The sequence below is a fragment of the Protopterus annectens genome, chromosome 3.part0 (genome assembly GCF_019279795.1).
Source record: "Protopterus annectens isolate FY-2018-M chromosome 3.part0, PAN1.0, whole genome shotgun sequence".
In the NCBI taxonomy this organism is placed as follows: Eukaryota; Metazoa; Chordata; order Ceratodontiformes; family Protopteridae; genus Protopterus; species Protopterus annectens.
In genome coordinates, this window is record NC_056731.1 from 204,580,447 (window position 1) to 204,597,199 (window position 16,753).

Here is a 16,753-nt window from a genome sequence, read left to right on the forward strand (position 1 = left end):
ACTGTGAAGTTCGAAAACTGATTATCGCAAAGCCATGGAACACAAAATTCTTGCTCAGGGAAAGAATTTGGTGGGCCATTTCTGTGGCTTCGTGATTTTCAGCACTGTGGTGGGAAGTTACGGGTTGGGTTCAGGTAAGTGTGCGACTGTGTGGAGGTTAGGGTTAGAGCACGGGTTAGGTGAGTTAGGGTTAGGGCGGGTGAGGTGGGTGTACGATAGTGACAGACTTTAGGGTTAGGGCAGGGTAGGTGAGTTAGGGTTATGGCACGGGTCAGGTGAGTGTGCAAGACACTCCATTTTACAGAATGAGTAGAAGGCAGTTATACAAGATTTGAATAATAAATGCACAAATGCACATACATATTTTGATTACTAATGATATGACAGTTAATTAAAAAATAAGAAATGTACATACATACATAGAATGGGTTCCTATCAGTTCTTCGAAACTAAAGCAGTTTGAACAACAAATGTTCGAACTGTGAAATTCGAAAACTGATTATCGCAAAGCCATGGAACACGGAATTCTTTCTCAGGGAAAGAATTTGGTGGGCCATTTCTGTGGCTTCGTGATTTTCAGCACTGTGGTGGGAAGTTACGGGTCAGGTTCAGATAAGTGTGCGACTGTGTGGAGGTTAGGATTAGAGCACGGGTTAGGTGAGTTAGGGTTAGAGCGCGGGTGAGGTGGGTGTACGATAGTGACAGACTTTAGGGTTAGGGCGGGATAGGTGAGTTAGGGTTAGGGCACGGGTCAGGTGAGTGTGCAATAGTGACAGACCTTAGGGTTAGGGTTTGGGTTAAGGTAAGTGGATAGATAGTAGTGAATGTACAGTTTAGTGTAGGGTTAGATGTAAAATTTTAAGTGTATGTGTGTGGATTGCTGTTTTTTTGGTGTGCTTGTGTTGTGTGTGTGTTTCTTGGAACAGCAATTTTTTTCCCTGGGAAAAAAGTCGCTGTTCTAAGCCTCTGATGGTTTTGCAATTCGAGGTTAGAAGTTCGAATATAAGGTGTTCAAACTTCTGCCATTTCGACGAAGTGATATAGACCCCATAGAATAGTAAATGATATTACAATTAATGAAAACATGACAGTTAAAATAAAAATACAGTAAAAATATTTGCTATTACCATGCTTGCAAGAGTGTAGTTACACCCAAATGGAATAAGCTGTAAATAGATATTTAGTAGAAGACAGTAAAGTAATTATAGGATGAAGGCAGTTCCACATTATGAAAGTGTATTGAGGAAGTCCAGGTAAAAGGGAGCTAGAGATAGTAGTGGACATGGGTAGGTGATAGTCAGATACTTAGAGATTGTGAAGAAGTGGCTTGTATTATGGCCAGTTATATAAAATAGTGGTGACAGGTAGTAAGGGTTTGGATATTATCCAGTTTAATCACATGTACAGAGCTGGTAACTGAGTAGGTAGGACTTTAGATGAGTTTTAAGTTATTTTAGGGAGTGTTCTTATCATATCATTAGTGGGATGGAGATCCACGATTTTGCAAGATGATGGGAGATAGTGATTTGCCAGCAGAATTGCTGGGTTTGGATATATGTCATTGGTATTCATCCAATGAATGTAGCGGCCTGGAAGGGTTATATGTTTATATGAGGTTGGAAATGGATGGACAGTTGTTAGGGTTACACACAATGTTATGGATTTGTCTAAGTTGTGAGTAGGTTAGATAATGTGGGAATTCTAGCTATGGCAGTTCCCTTAGGGTGGCACAGTGGTGGGCTCTATCTGAAAAGTTGGCACTGAATCATGCCATTTTGTAGTAACATTGCTCAAATGTGTTTAGCAAGGTCATTCCTATTTGTCCATTCTGTATTGGTGAAACCAAGTAAAATGGTAGATGTATTGTGGTGGGAATGGAAAAAATGCTGAGATAAAGAGAGGAAGTTATTTTGTGCGAGGTAATGTAAGAAATGTAACTGCATGTATTTTTCAAGTATTTTGATACGAGGAGATGTTGGCAATGTTCCTGTCATTTGAGAGTTTAGCTAAATTCCCTGCTTTATGGATGGAAAGAATGTGGCTTTTCACAGAGGGTAGGGCATATGCTTCACTGATGGAGGATATGTAATGGTACTAAAAACAAAACAGGAGGCAGGGAAAGATGTCTGGAGAGTTTCTCCAGCACTGCTAGCTGGTAAAATCAAAACATTAGAAAGATTAATGTTGAGCTTGAGGTATAAATGACATTCTCCAGAAACCTTATAGGATTACTTTGATTGATGATTCTTATGTAGAACCAAACATCTGCAAACAATATGCAATTGTCCCGGTCCCCTTCAATAACACACATCACACCAAATGACATTTGACAACCTTTATTAGATTTCCATAACATAGCTTTGATCACCAACTTCATTAATTGCAACTATTCATGATATAATTGATGCTAAATACAGTATAACATCCTTGTAATGTTAATCAGGGCAGCGTACCTACTCACCCTAACCCAGAAGCAGCGTCCATACCTCTGCTCACTTTACTTATGAAACAGCATCCCATCTCACTTCATACACCATTCATTGTAATGTTAATCAGGGCAGTGTACCTACTCACCCTGCCCAACAAGCAGGGTCCATACCTCTGTTCACTTACTTTACTTATGAAGCAGCGTCCCAACTCAATTCATACAACATCCATTGAATTACCTTCCACCAAATAAGCACCATCCTTACCTCAGCTTGCTTATCTACTCAGCAGGCTTCCTCCAACTACTCATTTCCTTTCCCCAGATACTTGAAATGAACATCCAGACATCAGAGGGGGAACAGAAGAGGGCAAGCCTATCCCTCTTCTCTGCCTACCCCCACTGATAAAATAACCCTACACCCCACCAACGAAAAGAGGGAGTGTGGATGGGTAGCAAGTTCACACCAAAATGTGACTGCTTAACCCAACTACACTAGACTAAACCTCTTAAGCCCCTCCACATCATTATCTCACTTCCTCCCAACCATTCCTGCCTCCACTTAACCCTTTCACCTCCCCAACCCACTTAATTTCCTTTAATATTAACCCAACCCCCCCCCCCCCCATGAAGATGTCCCGGGACAACTGAATTTGTTGCCAAACTTCATATATCATCCCTGAGCTGTGACTAGCTTCTAGGTAATAAAAGCTTGCCAATTCACTAAAAGACTGGTTAAGTTAATATGATGAATGTAGTGGGTAAAGCAGAGCATTTTGATTAGGTACTATTTTTAAGGAAAAAGGAGGAATGCATTTAGTACTGGTAAGACTAGAAGCTGTAGGACAGTTCTTCACATCTTAGGTAGCCAGAATCAACAATGATGATATTCAAAATGCTTGCATTTTCAAAGCCAACTAATATTGTATTGCTAGTACAGGAGAGCATGGTGTGCCTTATAATTCTGTGATCAAAGCACTGACATAATTGACAGATAAGCAGCCCTTAGAAGAGTCAGCCTAGGTGGGATATTGATGTGCCCAATATCTATCACATGCAGCTTCATACCAGTATAAATTAGAGAGTTAGATCAGAAATTACTTACTCTTCTACTATTCTTAACTGGCTTAGAAAGCACTTTGATCACCAAATACTTCAGTGATGTGGTGGCATCTCCATTTGATTGCTGCAGAATAAAACAATTAAAATAACTAAGATAGCTGCTTATACAGTTATTAATACTTCAAAGCACCCAGCCCATCAGGCCACAGCACCTTCTGCTTGGTGCAGTCAAAACTGCCTTAAACACCTTGGTTTCCTTAACTTAATTTAACAGAGTGGCAAGCTGGTCTTTTTTTAGCTAATGCTAAAAAATCAAATCAGGTGAACTCTACAGCTGAGAACATAAAACATATTAACTTATTGACTTTTTAATGTGAACATAAGCATAAAACAGTAAAGAATACAATTGATAAGCACTTTCACAGTCATAAGACTTCTTCTTCAAACCTAACAATAAAAGCACATTACGATCTATTTAAACCCAAATGGGCCAATCAGCAGACACTTCCAATATATCAATATAACATATTATTATGACTAATCACAACATTGCTCTTTATGTAACAAACTCTAATAAAACCATCTCCCTGACCTATTAATGCTAAATAATCACATATATAGCAAACTACATACAAAAATAAAAAATAAAATGTATTCATGAAAAATATTCACAAAAATCCATCATAAAAATCAATGTAAAAGTGAACAAGCTCTCAATATAGGCTTTAAAGAGACACGCTCATTCATACCAAGGAAGCTCTCTGCATTCAGGCATACTATCCATTCGTGTTCTCTTTTTGTTCTAGAGATCCTAGATGTGAATAAGAGAGGTAGTGATTTTAGGAATTTGTCTAGAGATCCTAGATGTGAATAAGAGAGGTAGTGATTTTAGGAATTTATCTAGAGATCCTAGATGTGAATGAGAGAGGTAGTGATTTTAGGAATTTGTCTAGAGATCCTAGATGTGAATAAGAGAGGTAATGATTTTAGGAATTTATCTAGAGATCCTAGATGTGAATGAGAGAGGTAGTGATTTTAGGAATTTGTCTAGAGATCCTAGATGTGAATAAGAGAGGTAGTGATTTTAGGAATTTGTCTAGAGATCCTAGATGTGAATGAGAGAGGTAGTGATTTTAGGAATTTGTCTAGAGATCCTAGATTTGAATAAGAGAGGTAGTGATTTTAGGAATTTATCTAGAGATCCTAGATGTGAATGAGAGAGGTAGTGATTTTAGGAATTTGTCTAGAGATCCTAGATGTGAATGAGAGAGGTAGTGATTTTAGGAATTTGTCTAGAGATCCTAGATGTGAATGAGAGAGGTAGTGATTTTAGGAATTTGTCTAGAGATCCTAGATGTGAATGAGAGAGGTAGTGATTTTAGGAATTTGTCTAGAGATCCTAGATGTGAATGAGAGAGGTAGTGATTTTAGGAATTTGTCTAGAGATCCTAGATGTGAATAAGAGAGGTAGTGATTTTAGGAATTTGACAGAGAAGAGAACAAGAATAACTAGAGCATTTTTTCAGTGGTAATTGCTTCTGCTGCAAACTTTGCCTGCCTTCTTTGTTATCACTGTCATTGCTATCTCTGCCTCCTTAGCCCAGGTCATAGTTGAAAAGAATCTCAGGACCAACTGACTTATCGGGTTAGCAAACAAACAAACAAACAAACTGTGCGATGAAATGCTGGAGATATTAACTGCCACAGACATGTTGACTGTAAATTTCTCTAATAAAAAGGACTGAAGAAAAGCTGAGACTGATTTAGGGAACAACATTTTGGTTTTATTTTGCTATTTTTTTAGTTACTTTGTATTTAAAAGATATCAGAATGTCATTCTAATGGCAACAACAACAGCATTCTAATATCACAGGTTCCCTAACTTGAGCAGAGGCTTTGCATCGCTGAATATTTTCAAGGATGAAATCTCAGTGAAGATGATCCAGACAGTTCATATACAGAAAAAGTTTTCCTTTCTTGATCCCCTGAAAGTTGCATTCATTACTTACATGGTTCAGAACACTGAAGACTGTTTGCCAAGACTGATCAGAGATTATGTTTGTCAAAGTGATCTATGCACCCTTTCAACAAATATTTGGTACAAATGTGTGAAGGTTCAGTGCCTTAAAAAGATTCTATTGCAGAAAAGTTCCATTGTACTAACTTTCAGTCATTCCTTGAATTTGATTCAGCATAAGGTTAATCCATTGTTGATGGTCCTCTAATTCCTCCAGTCTATCTGACCAGGAATTCAAAACTGTCAATATAATGTTATGATGGGCTGTAGACCCTCGAATTGAGCTGCTTGTAATAAAGTGGCTGACTCAAAAGAACCTCCTTTTTGGCTGCCCTGTTTTCAGTCTCGGCTTGCTTAGAGGTGGCCTTAGCTTAAGTTTCCGCCATATGCTACAAAACATGTACAACAACAGCAGCCAAGTCATTAGTATTGTATACTAAAGTCAACTTGTATGTGTCCCTTACCATACTGTTAGTTAACTGTGTAACTTCAATATTACCAGTCATGCCATAGAGCTTAGATTAGAATACTAATAAAGAAGTAGCCTGGCTACTTACACCACATGCTCGGGCAATAATTGTGCAACTTATGCATTTATCTATATATGTATTTCTGTCATAAACTCTGTTTTCTCTCTCAATAATTAGTAATATACAGAAAACTTTTAATAGTGAGCGTATTTCTTTAAAAGAGCTAGAGGTCCTACAAGTGGTGTAGCAAGTGATTTTCTACCTTGATTCACTCTTTAGGCTTGTTGTTAAGATGGAAGAGGGTGACGTTTTACACGGCTGCACGTGATAACCTATGGTCATATTTTAGATTCAGATACAATATAGCAACAGAAGAAAAGTGACTGAATAAAACAAATATTCTGTCATAGTTTCACTTAGTTGCAACACCCCTCACCTCTGGAAAGGGATAAAGACCTATCCATGATACAGATAATCAGACTGAGCAGAAGAGACAGATGAGAAAAGATGGGAGTAAGAGGCATTGTGAGGAAAGGGAGTGGTGGTTCTGGTCAGACATTAGCAATCATCCAACTAAACATTTAATGGCATTGAAGCAGCCAGGGATATGGCAATCCCAAACCATTAATGGTATCTCTTGTATCTTGTAGGTAGAAGCATCAATACTCAAAGGACAGACGTAGGATGCCCTTCAGTGAATCTGGTTCTCAGTTCAGTCGTAAGGGTTAAATTTAATCCCTATGTTGAAACAATCTGTTGCTAGGATGCCACCAAGAGCACAGACTACCTTCATGGCTGCCCAGATCGTGGCATCACCAGCCAGCTTTCATCCTTGCAGAAAATAAATAGCCTTAAATGCAATTGGGGAGGCTTGATAGTCATCAACCATGTAAATAAATAGGATATAGAGAAAACAATTTACTTGATTTGAAAGCAGAAAATGACATTTTCTTTCTGCTCTTAAATGAGCTGACTGCACGGTTCTGTTAGCCCATGTGTGTGCTACAGAAAGACTTCTTCACTTTCAGATGAAGAGATGCCAAGTAAAGAAAAATCATTTTCAAATTTATCATAGTTATAACAGTAAAGAAAAATATGGTTTCTTTTATTTAAGTCTCAGGGTTAACGCTTACATTTATGTCTCTTGTTTATGAACATTCAGTGAACCACCAAAGAGTTTCTATAAATGTATAGATCGATAGAGTTTTTAATGCAAAGTCAATTCTTGGATGATAATCATCTTGGCTATGCTCACCCTCTTAGTTAACCTCATGCCATTATGAGGGCAGATGAAGTCAGATCTTCATCAAAATGATGGGTACCTTCCAGATGTCAATGTTTGCCTTAAAGAAAGTGGGAATCTCACTCCATTTTATGTGTAATGGATGATAATTCTAAAGTCGGGGAAGTGTGAAATAAATCCTTCCCTTTGTCTCTTGTTTACTTGCTAACTGAGATTCAACTCTTTAGTTCAAATGTTTGTGGAATCACTTGTTTAGAGCAGTGTAAGAGATCAAGAAAGGTATAGTCTTTAGCAACATGGAGAATGTTTTATGGCTATGCACGGATCTGTAAGAGACAAAAGGCAGAGTGTAAAGATACAGCTTAAAATCTGTATTGCTAGTTGAGGGTCAAAGTCTATCTTGTTAGTTGAGGGGTCTTTATTGTCTTGTTAGTTGAGGATATTTATTCTTTAGATGATTTTATATAAAAACCATTGGTGTCTCCCTAGCTATGTGAAGTGTTTGGATAGAGATGTGCTCAAAGGGGCAATACATTCTATAACTGGTTCATCAGGACAGAGTATAGAGGCATGGTAACTTGCTTTGTCCTGAATGAGACACCTTTAGTTATTGAACTAGAGTTTCTTGATCAACATTGGTAATTTCTTGTCAAAGGGCAATGAGTTTTCTATAAAAATGCCAAGATCTTTTACGACTATCAGTGTGGAGCATGGCACTCCTCATACTGTAAGGTGAGGGGATTCGCCTACCAAGGATAATAATGATTCTATACTTTTTTTGGATTCAAGCTATGCTCATTTCTAAAATACTTTTGATTTGCATGGTTTAGCCCTTGCTGAAGTAACATGATCTCAAGTGCAGAGTGAACAACAAAACCTGGTTTGCAGTCATCAACAAGTTTAGTTAGCAATATTTCCAGGTTAGGAGTATGAAAATGAGAGAAGTAGATGACAAACAGAAGGTGTCCAAGTACTGAGCTCTGAGGAACTAATCACACTTTTGCTGTCTGCAGTGACATCACATGTTTCTGAAACATTGCTGGCTTGAGATGCCTTCACAATAGTCAATAACAATCTTAATCCTTAATGGAAATCTCTCTGAAAACTGGAAGATGAGGATTCTATGGTTTGAATATATGTAACTATGAGTACATATGTTGTGCAATGTTTCTTTATGTTACAAGGAGGATGCGATTATATTCAATAAAGAAAATGAAGACTTTTCAGTCACTGAAGAAAGAGGAAATATGTTATATGGAACAGCAAAGTTAAAGCAGAATGTAAGCTGCAGAATAATCCATAGAGAAGAAAAATAATTTTAAATAGAAATTTCAGTACTCTTGAGAGCATCAATGCTTTTGTGAATAAGCCTAAACACAGTACATGACTGTAAGTTATTGCTACTTAAATGAGCCTTTAATCACAGGCAGAATTGTGTGTGTGTGTGTGTGTGTGTGTGTGTGTGTGTGTGTGTGTGTGTGTGTGTGTGTGTGTGTGTGTGTGTGTGTGTGTGTGTGTGTGTAATCAGGAAGGAGCAGTTAGTACGCAGACAAAGGAGATAAGACTCTGGAAAAAAACTGTCATTAACTGCAGAAAGTATGAACTTTCAAGTTCATTTTGATTTTTCAAAGCATTGTTTAGTAATACCCAAATTATAGACCACATGTTCCCATCAGTCATCTGACCACTACATGTTAATTTGTGATCTATACCCTTCTTCCATATTGGAGCTCTGTCTCCACACCAGTCTCTATATACTCAACTTCCAAGGTTGACTCAACTCAGACCAAAGGATAATATATTTATTCTCTTTCTCCAAGATATTATGACTTATGAGGTAGAACATTTAGACATTCGATGAGAGGGCAATATTTATGCAATGTGGGATACGGTGAGGCACAATTCTGTACAAAAATCATGATAGTTCCGTCAATCATCACCGGGTAGCATATTAACCTTTAGAACAAATGTGATAGCAACTTCTCAAAGCTTCAATACCTACCTTCCCAACTTGACTGATCATCAATACTTTTCATCCAAAACCCTGGCATAGCAGCTAATACTCTACAGTCATCCTTCAAAGCAAATTATTTACATTTATACTTCATTGGAACAAATCAAAGCCAAAATAGATTGTCAGCAAAGGAGTTAAAACCCCTTCTAAAATTAAGAAATTAAGCCTGAAAATCATGTAGCTATCAAACTCCTTAGAAGCCAGGGAAAGACACATTAGTTTTTGTAACTGAGCCAAAAACATCAAGAGACACCAACTATTTAGCTCCAAAGCCACCAAATGAGCCTACAGTATCAATTGGTAAAAATCCGGGAGCAAGTATATCAAATATTTTTTTCTAAAGTAATCAAAAAAAAAAAAAAAAGATTTTGAGCACACAATTAGCAAGTCCTTGAATAACAGTACTCATGAGTCAGATGACAGCTACCCATGGTTTATAAAAACCTGTGCTAAATACATAATCTGCTCATTAAAACACACCTTTAACATTAAAAGATTAAAAATGCATTTTCTAATATCACGACACTCTATAAAACTAGTAGCACTCCCTTAACACCAAATTTTTGACCCATATCAATATTTTCTACACTAGGTAAGTCTTTGGAAAGTAATCTGTGTCCAGCCCTCAGTCTGAATCTCTAGATATTGACTTTTAAATCACATCCAACATGAATTCAGGAATAACTCCAGCACAATGACTCATATCTAACTGATGACAGCCTTATGACTATTGGGAAAAGGTCAAGTAACAACCCTAAGAAAAGTTTTTGAAGCAGTCAACCACTCCTTTATTACTAGATGATGTAAATACAAACTAAAGGTCGGAGCTCTTAATGAGCTAGTTCCTTTCACCTTCATTTGCCTACTCTGTGACTTTGAGCAAGCCACTTAACCCGGAAGGACTACAAGGTTGACCTTGAATAAAGGTCAATCGCATCCAGTGGGCAAACTCAGAGCAAAAGCTGGTAAAATAATAAAGAAAACAATGTGCTTGCCCATGGCATTAGCAATAATACCTCACAGCGATTCAGCAGCTTTCTTACCATCCACATTTTCAAGGTTACAATTGGCTCCAGTTATTCATCCAAAGGGCTAATTTAAAGGAATTCCCTTGGAGTCAGTTCATTCACCACTACTGCTTTCATTATCCATAAGCAAATTTCCTTCTGACCTTTCACAACTCCTATATGTGGATGATAAATTCAATTCTAGGTCAAACGTTTTCAGGTACTCCATTAAAGATAAACTCCAGCAGGACTTCAGATACTCCATTAAAGATAAACTCCAGCAGGACTTGAAGAAACTACTTTTAAACCATTATAAAAGCAAAGCAATGCTTTTTGGCACCTCAAAAAATTGAAATTAACCCCATCTGACTTAGGAATTGTAGATAACAACAATTTACCTCAAAAAACTAATAAATCATTTCAATACCTTACAGTTTGACTCAACCAAAGCCTGAAATCCCAACTACACATCCAAACACCAAACAAAAAATTACATCAGACTTTGTTTTAGGCTAGGACGGTCTCCTACTTTCTGTCTCCCTCAGGGATAAAAGGGGAACTCCTATCACAATTGGAGTATGGCTTTTTTATTATCGTCTCAGAATTACACAAACATTTGTCAGCCTTACAGACCATCTCCAACCAAATATACCACTTAATTTCCCTGCCACATAGATACCACTGCTCAGTTCATCAGAACAACAAAAGGCTCAGTTTGCTATCATTTTTCACCTGACCAAAGTTTTGAGCCAAAACACCATCTTCTATCTGGCCAGCAGATCAATTGTATGAGAGAAAGCCTGAAACCACAGATTGCAACCTAACTATATTCCCTCTTAACATCCATCCAAATCAATAAAAAAATGCAACAACCATTGTATCTCTAGTCAAGCTCCCAAATTGTCGGAAGCCATACCCCCCTGTGCCCAGCCATACTTCTCAACTGTCCAGATTTTTGCATCATATTTTTGCTCTGTTCCACATAAAAGTTAGCTTTCTGTCAAACTATTGAGAAGTGAAGTCAGAAAATCATGACAGACATTTAATTTTCAGACCTCATACCCTTCAGAAAATCCATGCTAATAAAAACTGTTATTCTATCAACTTTCTAAGTTTATAAGAGCAATATTTAAAAAGGTGTCCATATATTTTGGGGTGGTCCCCCCACATTATTTATGGCTTTGTCCAGATTTCTTGTGTTAAGATGTTGAGAGGTATGCCAACAGTGGCTCTAAAGATTACTTTCAGTCCAGGAAATCCCATAAGAGCAACTTGATAAAGGAAGCTAAATGTCACTGCTTGCCCAATAATAACATAAGCTAAATCCAAAGAAACATTACTTATTCTTTCTTATTCACAAAAACCCCTTTCTGTTGTGACTTTTCTCATATCAATAATTTTACTCTTCTGCTCACCTTATACATGTTGAGCTTCCATTTTTCCTATGCTTTAGTGAAACACTCTATTCACTTCTCTTGTTGGCTGATAAAGACAGCTACAGACAATTTACTGTTGAACAATTTTCAGCAACAATCATTTACGAATAAACTATCTTTAGATGGAAATTAATATTTTTTGCAAGGCACAATGTTATATGCTTCAATGCTTTTGTACTTCATATGTTTTTCATTTTTTTATTTGATGCTAGTATTTCTATTTGTATGTTGGTTTGCTCACATGACAAGAGATGACTTGGCCCATATGTACGTTGTTCTGCTTTGGTTAGCAAATTTAAACTATGGCTGATAGCTATATGACTAACCAGACAGTTGTAATCATGACTATGATTGAATTAGCTTTGCACCTACAAGTTCAGCAGCATTACTTTAAACCCAATACATATACTATTCAACTGAAGCACTGGAAATGTGCAAACAGTTGTGCATTGAATAAGAAGCAGAATAAAATAAAACTTAAACTGTTAAAAATATTGATAGACCACCAAGTGAAGAAGGCAACACATTATTTCTATTATCATCTAGACATACTACTTTATCACTTAGATTGCATTTGTTTACATGGAAGTGTTTACATATGTCCTTCTTCACCCCACATAAAATTGAATTGATGTACGTACAAGAAAAAACAGCTTTGTTGGAAATGCAAAAAAGAACTTAAAGCAGACTGGCAACAGATGTTCTTTGGTTGTACTATCTTGATTCCTTTTTGGAATAATATTAATTCTTTTTTATAGGCTTTTTAATACCACTATTCCCACTTGTGCTAAAAGAATGAAATATAACATATTATAGACTGTACTGACCATCTCCAGAAAAGTGATCTCACAAAACTGGAAAACATGAATTTACTCCCTCATTTAAAGAATTTATAAGTTTAGAAACTAAAGTAACTCATCTAGAAATTATTATGATTAGACTGAGAATGAACAGAATTACCTCTTGCCTCATTGTATGGACAAAATTTAAAGAACTGCGTGACAAGCAAAAATAATAATAATAATAATAATAATAATAATAATAATCATGAACATTGAATTGAACAGACATGCAACAACAGGATTGACTAGAAGGTTGATGGACACTCTTGTAAATAGTTTTTTTTTTGCTTTATTTCTATAAGATTAGGTTGTTTTTTATATTTTTAAATATGTATGTACATTTTTAATAAATTCTGTAGTGATTATGCTTTATGAAAATTTAATAAAAACATTTTCAAAAAATATTGTAAATAAATGTGAATATGTTGTTAATCACATGGCACATAAGATGGCACATGATAACAAGCAAGCAATCAGAAATCACACCTAATATAGCATTGTGGCTAGAGTAATGAGAAAGCACTTGCAAAGCCTTTAATAGATTTCCTAGGAAAGCATAATGCAAAGCATTTGAATGAATTTCTAGCTTTGAGGAGGCAATAAACTTTTCACAATAGTATGCAAAAAAAGTGTTGCAACAAAATATGAATGCATTTGAAGAAAAGCTGCTGCAATAATAATACTGTAAATGAGGTTCTAGTTATTTCTGCTGGGGTAGATAATTGCTAAGCAGAAAATATGATCACTAAAATTGTGTCTTAGGTACTCAGGTTAGATTCACCGAATGAATGTAATAAATAAAAGCTGCTCAAGTCTATATGCCTACTTTTGTATTATTTATGTTATAATTTAAAGGCTTTTGATCATTTAGCAAGACTCAGTACACATGGAAATAATGGAGTCTGCTATTACTAGTCATGGGAGCTCAAGCTGCAAGCTCATTTAAAGCAACCAAATATTGTAAAATACAATGCTTGTGAAAGCATTGAAAGAATTCATGTTGTGCAGATGCAGAATAACTGTTTAACAGAAAAGGTCATTAATGACAAATACACTGGCATGTCAAAGATGTGAGGCTGATAGCACTGAAAAGGCATCAGTTCAGAATATGTTTGCATCTGAGAAAAAAATACTTGCAGAGGCATCCAGCAAAAACTTTTGTCTCGGTCTCCTTCAATAAACATACATTACCAAATGACATTTGATGGTATTTATTAAACTTTCATAAACATAACTTTATTGACCAATATTTAAATTTAATAATCACAGCCTAAACATCCATATAAATGTTAACTAGGGAAGCATGACCTCACTCACCCCGACCAAATAAGCAGCATCCTTATCTCCACTTGCTTATTTTTACTTATCAAGCAGAATCCCATTCCTCACTTTCATTCCTCACTTATTGAATTAAACATCCAAACCCCCTTTTACTAAGGTAGCATGACCTCGCTCATCCTAACCAAATAAGCAATGTCCTTACCTCAGCTTGCTTACTTTTACTTATAAAGCAGCATCCAGTCGTTCATTTTAATTTTCCCAACTCATTGAAATCAACCTCCAACATCAGAGGGGGAACAGAAGAGGGACAAGCCTGCCTCTCTTCTTCACCTACCCAAACTTATAAAATAACCATACAATCCCCAATATTCCAAAATAGGGAGGGAAGGCGGGTAGCAAGTTCACGCCAAAATGCTGTTCCTTACCCAATTACACTTGAATAAAACCCATTAAGCCCCATCCTTACACTTACCTCATTTCCTCCCAATCCTCCTACTTTCCCATTTAACCCATTCATCACCACCCCAACTTACTTTCTTCCACTACCCACTTAATTCCCATTGATGTTTCTATCTTACCCACACCTGAAGATGTCTCTGAACAAACTGAATTGTTACCAAACATCATTTGCCCACTTGTTTCATCAAATGGCTACTTTTCTTTACTCTACTGACTTTTTCATTTCTCCTATAATGTGAGAACCAGGCCCATTCACTCTCTGGTTAGAGAGCATGCTTACAGCTAATTCATTATTTGGCCAGGATGAGTACCTTATCTGCCCATTTGTTCACTTTGCAGTAAAGAGTTGGATGTTATGAAGTAGAATGATCTGCTATTCATGCAGACCTCCCACCAAACCCACCCTAGCTCACCCAGCAGCAATTGTTGCTCAGTGATCATGTTACCTAGAAAGGTGGCTGCATAATGAGCACACATGGCCATCCCTCTCCTGTTTATTGGCAGCAAGGAATAACCTCAGCACATATGTTGTGGGCTAATTTCCTCCAGTAGAAATGTGAAACTGGGTCAAACCATCTTCCTTCACAGTGATGACCAGCCAACGTATATCCCTCACTCCCATACTACTGACTTGATCTTCTAGCTTTGCATGTTCCACTTGAGCATGGGGTACATAGGGGTTGTTGTCATGACTTTAGTTCTCTATACCAAAGGCCAAGAAGCATCAGAACAAACACATGAGCAGTAGTTTAGCTTTTGCAGTACAGAAATAGTCATCTACTATCTCTGACCCCAGCATGTTTGAAAAAAGCATCAATAATTTCCCAGTACATAAAATTCCTTTTAGGAGGAGACATTCACCCTAATCTTGGCCTCATATATTGCAATGAACTTCATGAAAATTCTCTTGCCCACACTACTGTAACCCTGCAATGGTCAACCACCAAACCCAGTAATCTAATTTTATCTGCCATAAATACTAGAAACATAAGAAATAAAACTGCTGAACTACATGCCTGGATTACCAAACATAAGCCTAATTTTCTTGTTGTAACTGAAACATGGCTTAAACCCAATATAAACAACTCTGAAATTATACCTTTCTGCTATAATATCATCCATAATGACCGCATAAAGAGGAAAGGTGGTGGCAATACTTTATGATCTCTTGAAAAGTACATTTCCCCTTACAACAAACCAACACCAACATTCATTCAGCAAGTCTTCCTTTTATTTTCCTGTAATTAAACTATTATAAAAAATATGTATTACTGTTTTTTTATATCAATCCTGGTGATAATGCAGCTATACTGAAAGATATTCTATGCTGGATATCCATAACAATTGTAGAAGAAAAATGCTGATAGATGATGTGAATAGCAATTGGTTGGACATAAACTCTAACTCCTGTACATCTCTCATAAACTTATTTGGATTCACACATTTGATTAATAGTCCTCCCCGTGGTCGAGTGGCCTCTGAAAGACATGCGTGAATGGGCGTGCCTTCGCTGAAGGTTGGGCATTGGGCTGGTAACTCTGCACCATAAAATTGACTGCCAATCATTAGCGGACCGGAGTTCCGCTGTGGTGACCCATAACCGGGAAAAGCTGAAAAGACAAACAACAACATTATAGCAAAACATCAGATTCCCTATTAGACCTAGGATCAGGCCATAGCAAATATACTACCACAGGTACAATGAATGACTGTCTCAGTGATCATCTCCCAGTCTATACAACCAGACATCGCACACATCCTCTTAAACAGCATGTTTATAAAGCAGCATGCAACCTTTCCAAGTTTAACCCAGAAATGTTCATTACTACCCTATCATCTATGAACTTGAACTGCCTAAAATCCTCACCTAAGATGTTGCCGTACATGAATTCAGTACAACTCCTAGAAGGAAGAGACTAAAAACAAATATTACAATTTGATTGTTATAGAAAGTTATGGTTGGTTTAAGGTCACTTTAAATAATCCTTTATTGTTAAATTGATTAATTAGGGGATTAATTTGTTTATTGTTTAAATGAGAAGTGTATATAAATGTTATGAGTGCATTGAATTAACTGTGATCCTTGAAGGCGAACTGCCGAGGTACCAGATCGTTCAATAAAAGGAAAGCAAGTTACTGGTGAAGTACTGGATGGCTGTGTGTTTTTTTATTTTTGAATTGTGAAGTGTTTTTGTCATTACAATTTGACTATCCAATAAAAGCAGAATACTAGTGCAGAACAGAGAAAAAGCATTTAAGAATGGAAAAATATAAAACACCACAGTATCTAGAAACCTTCAGAATGCTCCTCAATTGTAATAAAAAGAAAATTAATGAAGACAAAGATGATACTATAATAATTTTCAGAATAATAGCAACACAATCCTAAGAAAATATTGACATCCATTAAAGAAATCTTATATCCTGGTCAAAATTCAACCATAACCCTAGTCCTAGTAAATCATCACTCAAAACCCCAATGCAATGCAATTCAATT